This window comes from Ruditapes philippinarum, unplaced genomic scaffold, assembly GCF_026571515.1.
Source record: "Ruditapes philippinarum isolate M1 unplaced genomic scaffold, ASM2657151v2 ctg629_1_1_1_1, whole genome shotgun sequence".
NCBI classification, from domain to species: domain Eukaryota; kingdom Metazoa; phylum Mollusca; class Bivalvia; order Venerida; family Veneridae; genus Ruditapes; species Ruditapes philippinarum.
Genome location: NW_026858135.1, coordinates 397,989 through 409,382, shown reverse-complemented (window position 1 = coordinate 409,382; position 11,394 = coordinate 397,989). Strand labels below are relative to the sequence as shown.

Below are 11,394 nucleotides of genomic sequence, written 5' to 3'. Positions count from 1 at the left end.
TTTGTAGCAGTACAATTACATGTGACCTGGAGGCTAGGCCCAGTTTAAGTTAAAACTTAAACCAAAAAGAATATACTCTGTCTTGCCAAGATGCAAAGACAATTTATAGTCAATTAACCAATCACTTATAAAACTCATGCCACAAGAGAGAATTTCTTCAGTTTTATTTTACAAGATACAATGATACCTGAGCCATCAGCATATAATAAACGCTTATTGCTTAGGGTTGCAGACATGTCATTGACATTTATTAGACATAAAAGAGGACCTAAAATGAACCTCAGGGGGACACCACAGGTACTCGGAGCAGTAGAAGAATGAGTACCAGCCACATCCACCAGCTGCAGTCCATCAGAGATAAGCCTGGAACCATTTAAGAATGTCATTATCTAAGGCAGATGCTTGAAGTTTCATGAAGAAGAAGAAGAACTTCTTCATGTGCAGTATAATATGATCAACTTATCAAATGCCTTTTGTAGATCTAAAAGTATCATACATACTGCCTTTGTCAATTTCAAATTTAATACAATCCATTAAATGAACCAAACATGTGTCAGTTGAAAACCACTTCTAAACCCTGACTGAATCTGCCTGACCATGATTCAAACCCATGACTGTCAGAAGACCAATTGAGCTATCCGGCCGGCTACACATTTGCTCTTTGATAATGAACAGTTCTACAGTTAGATGGCCAGGTGACAGCAGTAATTGCAGAAAATCGGATAGCCTTTAACATCCGGATATTGGTACACTTTGTAAAAACAATCATTTTGTGCAATAGATAAACGTAATATGGATAAAACCAATAGGATAATCGTTTACAACAGTTCCATTACCAATCCTAATACTCATTTGCAGGTGAACGTTCTCCTTGTAGGAAAATTTTGAAAATATATAAATGAATGAAATACGGCATCAATGTAGACCACAACGATATTCGAAATCCGTGAAAATAATATCACAATGCACATGCTTTTTACATAAAGTTATTAAATACAAATATAACAACATATTTGTTTACTTGATTTTTACGAATCAAAATAAAACTAATTAACACAACATGACATTAACTGCTAATAATAACAGTTCCTGCCAAAATAAAAAGCATCCCATAAGAGACGACGCCGCTCACCGGCGTCGCTAATAAGAATTTGATATGGACATTTTGGCTCGGAAAAATGAAAACGAGTCTTGACGGAATACAACATGGATTTGATATGAATTGTTTTGCACTCGGAAAATGAAAAGGAGGCTGAATTGATAAAATTGGATCTGATAATGATTTTTCTTAAACATCACGTGGTATAAGCGCTGGAAGTTTATTGGTTCATTTTGTAGCGTGTAAATCAAAACGTTAAATTATTGCTTTTGTATCAAAGAGGTATTAACACAAAATAAAGGAAACGATTTTATTTTTCGTCAATCAAACACATTCTGGTGGGCATGCGCATTCGCACACCAATGCATGCAAATAAAACTGAAATAACTAGCCTGGAGTTATTGGATATTTGCGAGTTAAAATTGTTTTCAATTTTAATCAGTCACTTTGAACAATGAAAATATGCAACAATTAAGGTTATTTAATCGGACAATATGATGCAGCAATCACTTGAATGTGACAGATTTCTTCGGAAATGAATTAGATCTCAATTTTTGCAATGCATAATTCAAGAATTTCATAATTGTCAGCATTCAGCGAAACTACCTGAGGCATTTTACGCAAGTTTCCTGAGAATGTTTTTAGTTACTCTTTAATGTAGAATAATTAATTTTAGCATTAAATATACGTTAGAATTCAAGAAAAAAGTTTCAAAAAGCTGTCAATCAATCTGTCACACAATTTGATTAGACCAAGTATCATCAGAAACTTGATTATTGTACTGATACATCATGGAGAAACACGTTATGAATCTTTTCAAAGTATTTGTTAATTTGTGACATAATGATCATGAAGTTTTGTGATTTTAGAAATTAATGAAAATACCTTCATTCATTAATTTATACCACCCGAAGGTCTTTCATCAATCAAAAACATTGCACACGTGATTCTGAATCGCTGGCAGTGGTGTTAGTAGTTAAGACAGGGGGATCAAATTAAATTTTACCAGAGCCCAGTTCAGCCACTGCATCGTTCCTGGGCAGGTTGTCAAGCAGATTACCAGTACTCGTTGCCTTTACTTTCACAGGGAACTGATAGCTACTGTACATGCCAAAGCAGAGGTACAGTGCGAATGACAATAGAAATGATTTCATGATGTATCAACAGGAATGTGACCTGCGCCGTCCGGGAATCGGACAAGGGTCGCTTGATTCACAGTCCAATGCTCTAACTATTGAGCTAACCGGATGGTTGTATTTCAAATCCTGAAAAATACATGTTGAACTTTTTCGTAATATGTTGAAATAATATTATATTTGATATGGTAACTTTTTTTCAATAAGCAGTTTTTTTCTTGATAATTGTGTACTATAAAAATATTAACAGCACATTCAGTTATATTTTAAATATTTCTCATTCTTTCATGCAAAATATATGCATATCTATAGTAGATATACAAAGTACACGGATCTTCGATGAGTACAATTCTTATCACAAAATTGCTACATAAAATATAAATTTTAACATACTATTCTTTGTATGATTCGTTGTCTAAAGTTTTACCATCATGTGATTAATGGTAAAGTTTGTCAAGTTTTTTTTATTTGAAAAAGCCTAAATTGAACATTAGATATGCAATACTGAAGAGGTTAACTTAAAAATTAACTATATAAAGCAAATAAATTATTTTATTTATTTTTAATGTTTGTATTTTATATGTTGGGTGTATTTTCATTATGTTTTTTTTTTTAAATAATTTCCTTTTCTTTTTGTTGTACGATTTGATTAAAGTTATAATACCGTTCAACGATGATATTTTACCCTACAACTTAGTTTTCAGAAATTATCACCTAAATCATAAGTATATCCTCATTAATGATGAACTGCTATACAATTTTAATCTTAATTCGCCGAAACACTCGGATGCAACTGGATATAATATCGCCAGTTTTTGAAATCCCCGCCATTTGTAAAAGCTCTCGGGCCCGATCGGTTTCATTCGGAATTAACTCATTTGCATACGGAAAAGTTCGGAAATGCTATAATTAGAAACAAGTTCGGAAACGCTATAATTAGAAACGTCAACAAACTTGCGACCCCGATATTAGGAGATATATAATATAAATGACGGATGCAATTTTATTTCATGTTTTGTAATTAATAAACGATATGAAAAGCTATTTATTAGCTAAGGAATGTAGCTTATATCCTCGTAACGCGTTACAAAACAATCGGAAAAAGAACAAAGTCTGAGACTCTCACTAGATCTACAGTAAACAAGAAGATGGAGCGTTGGTCATGTCTATGTCGTACGGTTGCTGTGGTTATTTGAAATCGGTAAATTAGCCGTTCTTTATGATCGGTTCGTACCAGAAATAATACGTACCTATTGCCAAGCTTCCATCGTAGTAATATGGCATACAGTAGTGTGCGTCATGTAAATATTATGAAACACAGACACTTTGGCTTTGGTGCTCAATCTGTATTATATTATAGATGTTGAAATATGAATTTTTTTCAAAACGTCTTATATTAAGTTGTTTGTTTTTGTTTTATTTTAAAGGCGTTTTGAGCTCCAAACCCAAGTGTCTGTGTTAGGAAATTATAATGAAAAGAAATATAATTTGGCAATCTGGTGTAATAACCTGTATAGGGTGTTACCAGATTAAATAACCAGTCAACTGCATGCAAAAGCCAATCATATTTAACATCTACAGACTCAACCGTTTGATATATGATAATGTATAATTATACTTCATTTATAAGCAAACCAGAATGGAAAAAGGACCAAGTTAAAATTCTGATGCCTATAATTTTGAAAATGATCACTCAAGACCTGATTTTTATGTAAGCCTTTTGTAAAAGTGCACATTATGGAAAATAATGTACTAATGAGAATTTCATTCCAATACAAACACAGTGCAACCTGTGTAAATATTATTCTGTTAACAATGAACAGTTCCATTCCACTGAAAATAAGATTGCCAAGAATTAAATCCTAATCTCTGGATTATGTACACCGGTATGGCATAAAACCATAAATTTCACCACTTTATGTTCAAATGTTGAATTCTGCTAAAGCTGGTGCTAGGTGGGCATGGAAGGTAACTTGCACTTTCCAACAGGCTCACCAAATAGAGCCTGCAACAGTTTCAATTTTGTCATTTTGGGCTTTCTGCAGGAATTCTTTATTTCTCTATTTTCTGATGTCAAATGTACTTTTTTAAAATTCAAATAAGATCACAGATTGTAACAATGTTTTACAAATACCTTTTAATGTTAATTTACGCTCCACTTCTCTTAGCACGTTTCAGGACACATTTTGGAATGTTGTTAAAATAACAAAAACACAGATAAATTGAAACATGTATTGAACATAAAACAACAATAAAATATTTTCAAATGAACAGCATATCTTCTTTTTCTTACTCTTAAAATTGTACACCAGTGACTTCTTTACAGTTATAGTTTTATTTTTTATTCAATCCATGCTGTCTTAACAGGAAGAGAAAGTGTGAAGATGGCCAATATTGTAGAAGGAAATAAATAATATCTAAATTCCAACCAAATTGTATGAACTTGAGCTAACCCCTTATGGGTTTCTGGTGATGAAGGATATTATGCTTAAGCCATTGTGACCTTAGACCTTATTAACTCCAAACTAATGCTTAATTACTAATCTAAGCAATGTCCCTAGAAATGTTCAAAACCTTGGGACAATGAGTCTACATGTCACTGAGACCTTGAACTTATAATCAAATGGACCAATCTTAAAACTAATGGCAATCAGAATTTTTCCTTCTGAGTTACATAAACTATATCTTACAATGTTACACATATTTAAAGGAAGTTAAACTTTATGCCATCTTGAGCTTTAAATCTAATTACCTCAAAATCAGTTGGTGCCATTATCTGGGGAAGGGCAATGTTCCTACCAAGCCTAAAAACTTAGGCAAAACTTAGGCTTACTCCTGAATGTAAAATATTGTTTGTTCCCCACTCCCGCGACCTACCTACAAATAGCACAGCTACCTAAAATATCTTATTGCCCAGGATTTGTTTACTAAAATGAAATCAGAGTGTCAATGAGAATGACATCTTTTTAACTGTCTCGTGATTTTTTAATTGTAAATACCGGTACACAAATGTTGGGATATTTGTTGATTGAAACTGAAAATATGGTTCTAAATTTTCAAGTAAAACAGATGCTTTCATGCATTCACAATTTGTTTGAACTACATATAATTTTAATGAAAAATAAAACAAGACAAACATTTTGAATAACTAGGAATGTGTCCAGAGGACACGGGTCCCCCCCTACGCGCCACTGTTTTGTCAATCTTATGACTCTAGGTCAAATATTTTTTGAAAACTAAAAATCTTTTACTAAGTAAAGGGCAAGAACTTTACAAATACAGAATAAATTCACAAGTAAACCCCAAGGTGCATAAGTAAACATGCTGACCAACATTCTTTTAAACATTCAGGCCTACAAGTGAAATACTTTTTGAGCTATGCATGAACAAGTTGAAAATTGTAAATTATTCGATAAATTAAAGTGAACCTGTAGTAGCCACTTCTATATTGTCTTTCTTATTTATATTTTATCCCTGTAGGATATTAATTATGGAGTTAAATGATAAATTATTTATGTTTGGCTGAATGAAAGGAAAAAAAAACATAAATACTTTTTGAGCTATGCATGAACAAGTTGAAAATTGTAAATTTATACTACTGTAAGTGCAGGGCAATAACTCTAACAAAACTGAAAAAAATCCACATGAAAGTCTCAGGTTCATAGCTTCACAGTGATGTAAATCATTATTCCTGTAATTTAGGGATGTTGATCATTATTCCTGTAAAGTTGGTTGATTCTCACTCAAGCACTCAAGGAACAAATAACAACATAATGAAACGTTTTTTACTAAGTCAAGGGAAATAACTCTACAAATACTGGATAAATCCACAAGCCAAACCCCAGGTGCAAAACTAATTATGCTGAGCAACCTTCCCATAAGGTTTAATGACTCTATGTCAAATCCTTTTTGAGTTACATGTGACACAAGTTGAAAACTGCAAAATTTTACCAAGTCAAGGGCAATAACTCTAAAAATCCTAAATAATTCCCGATGAAAATACCCAGATGCGCAACTACACATGCTGATCAACATTCCTGTAAAGTTTCATGACTCTAAGTCAAATACCTTTTGAGTTACATGCGACACAAGTTGAAAATTGCAAAGTCAAGGGCCATAACTCTCAAAGTAATAAATCCAGTCGAAAATACCCAGGTGCACAACTACACATAATGTTCAACATTCCTGTAAAGTTTCATTGCTGTAGGTCAAATACTTCTTGAGTAACATGCGACACAAGTTGAAAATTGCAAAAATTCAATGGCAGTAACTCTGAAAATACTAAAAATATCCAGATGAAAATACCAAGGTGAACAACTACACTTGCTGATCAACATTACAGTAAAGTTTCATGACTCTAGGTGAAATACGGACGGAAGGACAAGGGTAAATCTAAATGCCCACCACTAAAGTGGGGGCACAAAAATAAATATTTTATCAGCCCACCTAACCTATCTAAACTGGAATGGGATGAGGGAGTAAATACAAAGATAATTTTAAGGCTTGCCTTGTTTGATTGAACAAGGATTTTATATAAAATGCCCCTGTGTCATTGGTCTAATAAACTAGATTGGACTACAAACAATTCATGGACTAATAACAACTAGATCTCCGCGAGTCTGATGTGTTGCCTTGTGAACAATATAGTTTAGGAGAAATGGCCAAGACAAAAATGAAATATGAAAATTAACAAAGGGCAATAAAGTTAAAGCCACTAATAGCAAATAAAAAGCAAAGCCAAAATTTAGACATTTAACCTTGAAGGTCAAGGTCAATTATAAATGAAGGCCAAGGTTAGACAATATACCAAGAACTTTAAAAGTTATGAACAAGGTTCAAGTTTGCAGAAGGCAACGGCAGCAACCTCTATTTCTTTTTTCAAAAAAAAAAAAAGAAGAAAAGCTGAGCTAAAGTGAATGACATAGTACATGTATATCAAAAGATATAATTGAATAATACTTTTAACTTTGTTACTACATTAAAGCTCATAGCAGCACTTATAGTTTAATAGATTGGATAATATTTTGCACTTGTATAAAAAGTAGTCATTTTTCTGACAAAATATTAAAAACAGACCTTGAGTCATGACAAATGAATCAAGAGAATTTTTTCGAAACAAGATAGATACAGTGCCATATCTAAAAAGATATTTCATAAAACTATCATGAATACCAGGTGTTCAATGTCAGCTTAAATATGTTTGAATAGTTGGGCAATCAGTGTAACACACTATTTATCATTCTTTTCAATAAAAAGTCAATCATATCTTGATTTATGTTCCTCGTGAATGGCTCGGGTAGGCTTCGGGCTAACTTGGGCCAAATATTTTGAAAGTCTGTGGGGGTCATCTTTCTCTAACTTTCTATTTTATATATCCCCTCCCTGTCACTAATTCTCAGTTATAGCATCATGAAAAATGGTATAATGATACTTTTTCTTCTTCTTTAATTCATCCAGACTCGCTGAAGTCTGAAATGAGAAATTAACAAGCCTGTTATAACAAAAATCATATGTGTATACAATTCTCAAAATGCATTACATGTAATTATGTCCTCAAAATTTATTAGTCAGGTTATTCAGAGACTGCAAAATCTCTTTTGATTGAAATTAATATTATATAGGCAATATAAATGCATAGTGATCGCACATTCAATAAAAATATCTTATAATTCATAGAGGCAGGAACATTTAATACTAAGATATGCAGCATTTATATTCATATGCAAAAATGAAAAAAAAATGTTGAGAATCTATATGCCCAAAGAAGATAAAGCACAACATTTTATTTAGGTTTTGCCTCTTTATATGTTTGAAGAACTGAAATCTTTCTATTGAAATAAACAAAGAAACATGCTACATCCATATTAGACTAAGTACAGAGTACATCTATGTTGAACATTATTATAGTTCCAAACAATTCACTTTATTAACACAAACTGGACACTGTTTTCTTTCATTCTGTAAAATTGTGAAACATTACATGTTGGAGTTTTGTAAGTAGCATACCTAACAGATCCCCTTGTTGGTGATGTATGGTCTATTTGCATGTATATTATAATCTATGGCTGCAAGAAGAGTGTGCATCCTATAAACAGGTGGTGTGTAAGCAAATCTTTTGGTACAATACATCAAGATGTGCTGGTGAAACCCCTACATGCCAGATGTACTTCTAAAAATGAATACAAATAATGGAAAGATATTTTTATTTAAATGATTTTAATAAGGAAAAATCCTTTAACATTAACATATTCATATGCTAGATATAATCTCTGTATGTAAATAATTATCTTTGAAAAGATTTTACACAGCTCTATCCTTCAATTGATAAGTGCAATAAAGGTGCCAATTAATTTATACATAATGGTTGTAGGTCCATTTGCGTTAACATATAAAGGTGCTGTAAACATTGAACATTCTATAATCAATAGACATATGAGCTTTGTATTAATCAGGACATATACTCCTTTCCAGTTAGGAAAATAAATCCTTTTAAAAATTTCACTCCAAACTGCTAGCATATCTTAACAAAGATAGACATATCTCCTTTGCAGAATTAATGGTTCCAACATTGGAGCCATTATGGCCTCAACTTTTTTGATTGCCCAATCTGGTGGTGCAAACTAAAATTGCTCCAGGGGGAACCCTGTCAATATAAATTTCTTTTATTGTACCTGATGAGAACATACCTGCAGTTGAGATATTATGTCATCTTATTCAGAACACCAGCCAGATCTTTCAGACTATGTGCATCTTATTTCCTTTGCAGCCATGGTTTGTTCTGGTTTCTAATGGGCCATGATTGTACTAGGCATTGGTGTATTCCATCATCTGAAAACAGAATCCATTCATGATCAATAACTATAAGATTGATGCAGACACTAAAATATATTATTCCCTGAAATAAAATATCAAGACAAATAAGCATGCATTAAAAAATGGCAAAGAAGTCAGCCTTCAACAAATTTTATGAAACATTACTAAGCATTTCACATTTATTTTACATATAAAATGCTTACCATAAACCTATGAAGTATTCCACATTATGCATCAAAACATCTTGCATGCATTAATTTTCTTGCAACAAATGACAATTATGTATTGCTATCTAGAATTTTATCTAAATATTTCTTGAGCAACAGAATAATCATATAAAAATATCAAACATTCAAACAAAATCAAATATATAATAATTGTTTACTTACCATGAATAGTTTATAGTCTGTAGCAGTTTTATAACTAAACCAGAAATGAATGGTTGTGTCTCAATTCAACTCCAAAAGGATTTTATTGGCTTTCTTTAGTGCTACCTGAAGATTAAACCATAACTTGCTTAAGATTTAGAAGAAAAAAAATCAATTGTGGAATTCCTTTTCATTTTAGCGAAAAATATTCTACATAAGAATTGTATATATTCAGTCTTCACCATCATTTACTATAGGACATGAATCTGCCCTTGTTATTAACAACAAATACAGCAGTATTGTATGCAGTGATAACACCAGTCTATTAAAAATTCTTAGTTTAAAAGGGATATAACTTAAAAAAATATTGCTTTCACAGTCATTGAATTTAAGATTTTGAATTCACTGGCCCCAATTCCAGTTTTGAATTTATTCTACTTTATATTTAACTACATTTTCTTAAAATTTACACTGGCCCAAACTAATTTCCACTGGCCATGGGCCACCGGGCCAGTGCTAAATTCAATGACTGCTTTCATAAGAACATGTATGCTCCCCTGTTTAACAATTACACTTTGTCCTGATAAGCAAGTCTTTCAAGTTACATGTTGATACATTTCAAAATATTTAAATAATGCAATTGTATGCCAACATAGCAATCTGACATAGAATGTAATAGCTTTGGAAAAAAAGAAGCTAGAAATTAGTAATTCATGATGCTTGATTGTAACTAAGAAAGTATACTCCACTTTTGAGGAATCTGTAACTATTTTGTTGTATGGTCTGAGAATTGACTACATAACAGAATCCTTTCCAAAAACCATATATGAGCCGCGTCACGACAGTCTGATCAGGATCCATGCTGTTCGCTATCAGTTTCTCTACTTGTTATAGGGTTTGTAAGCGAACAACATGGATCCTGATCAGACTGCGCGGATGCGCAGGCTGGTCTGGATCCATGCTGGTCGCAAAACCATTATGTTGGTTTTGTCATGACACGGCTCATATATATTTTTTTCACAAGTGGATTTAAGACCTATAATGACCCTCTATTATTTTTTCACCTCAGTGAACAATTACATTGTACCTATAATAATATTATGGAGTCATACAAATATCAAACTCATCATTTAAGATGACACCAAAATCTTTCAATTGGACCAAAATGACCAAAATTAACCATGTAATGCATGTTTTTTTTCTTCTTCTAATGCAGTATTATATGCCACTTAAAAATGTCATTATTGTTTAATATTTAAATCATATGAATATCTGATCATGATATATATGGATCACATGTTGACATGTATATATCCATTAATTGGTTCAATAAACTAACAAAAAAACATGAATTCAGCAGTATTTAAGATTAATCAGTTTTTATATGAATTATATAAGTAAATTAGTTATGCAAGTATATAGTTATATAGCAATTTTGAAAGGTATTATTATAACCTGTCACTTTCGACAAAAATGGTGTACTTACTCTCCTCTGCATATGCACTGAAGTCCAGGACATCTTTGATGTATTGCAACACATGATGAAGATGAAATTGATTTATTTCTGTAATTGAAAATATAGCATACTAGTACCATGGCCTAAAATCTTGACTATTCAAACCAATTACAATAGTACATGAATTGCTGCACTGCTTATAAGGAAGAAGGGTTGTCAATAAGAATTATCTAACGTTTCCAGCACAATTATGGTTATTGTCCATGATTATTTTTCAAATTGTGAAATGCTGAAATTTTACTGCAAAAATGATTCAAATGAGACAAAAAATATTGATTTTTGTGCGATTTTCCAGACAACATTTTATTTTTCTACTTTATTTCTTTGAAGATTCAACAACCCTGGATAGTAGATCAATATATCAGACTTACAGGCTTGTTATTGCTTAAATGTCGGTCAAGGTTGCCCAAAAGCAAAAATATCTCAAAATCAAAGGACGTCACATTTATAGGACTACCCTAG

At 32.2% G+C, this 11,394-nt stretch overlaps 1 long non-coding RNA gene across 1 annotated transcript; it reads right to left on the bottom strand.

Moving 5' to 3' along the window:
• Window positions 1-6,443: 6,443 nt before the first annotated feature.
• LOC132752222 (uncharacterized) lies at window positions 6,444-11,056 on the bottom strand. The gene is made up of 5 exons (XR_009628785.1): window positions 10,903-11,056; window positions 9,438-9,542; window positions 8,922-9,063; window positions 8,242-8,404; window positions 6,444-7,704 (listed from the first exon to the last, which is right to left on the bottom strand). It is a non-coding gene; the product is annotated as an uncharacterized LOC132752222 (long non-coding RNA).
• Between the last annotated feature and the right edge of the window lie 338 nt (window positions 11,057-11,394).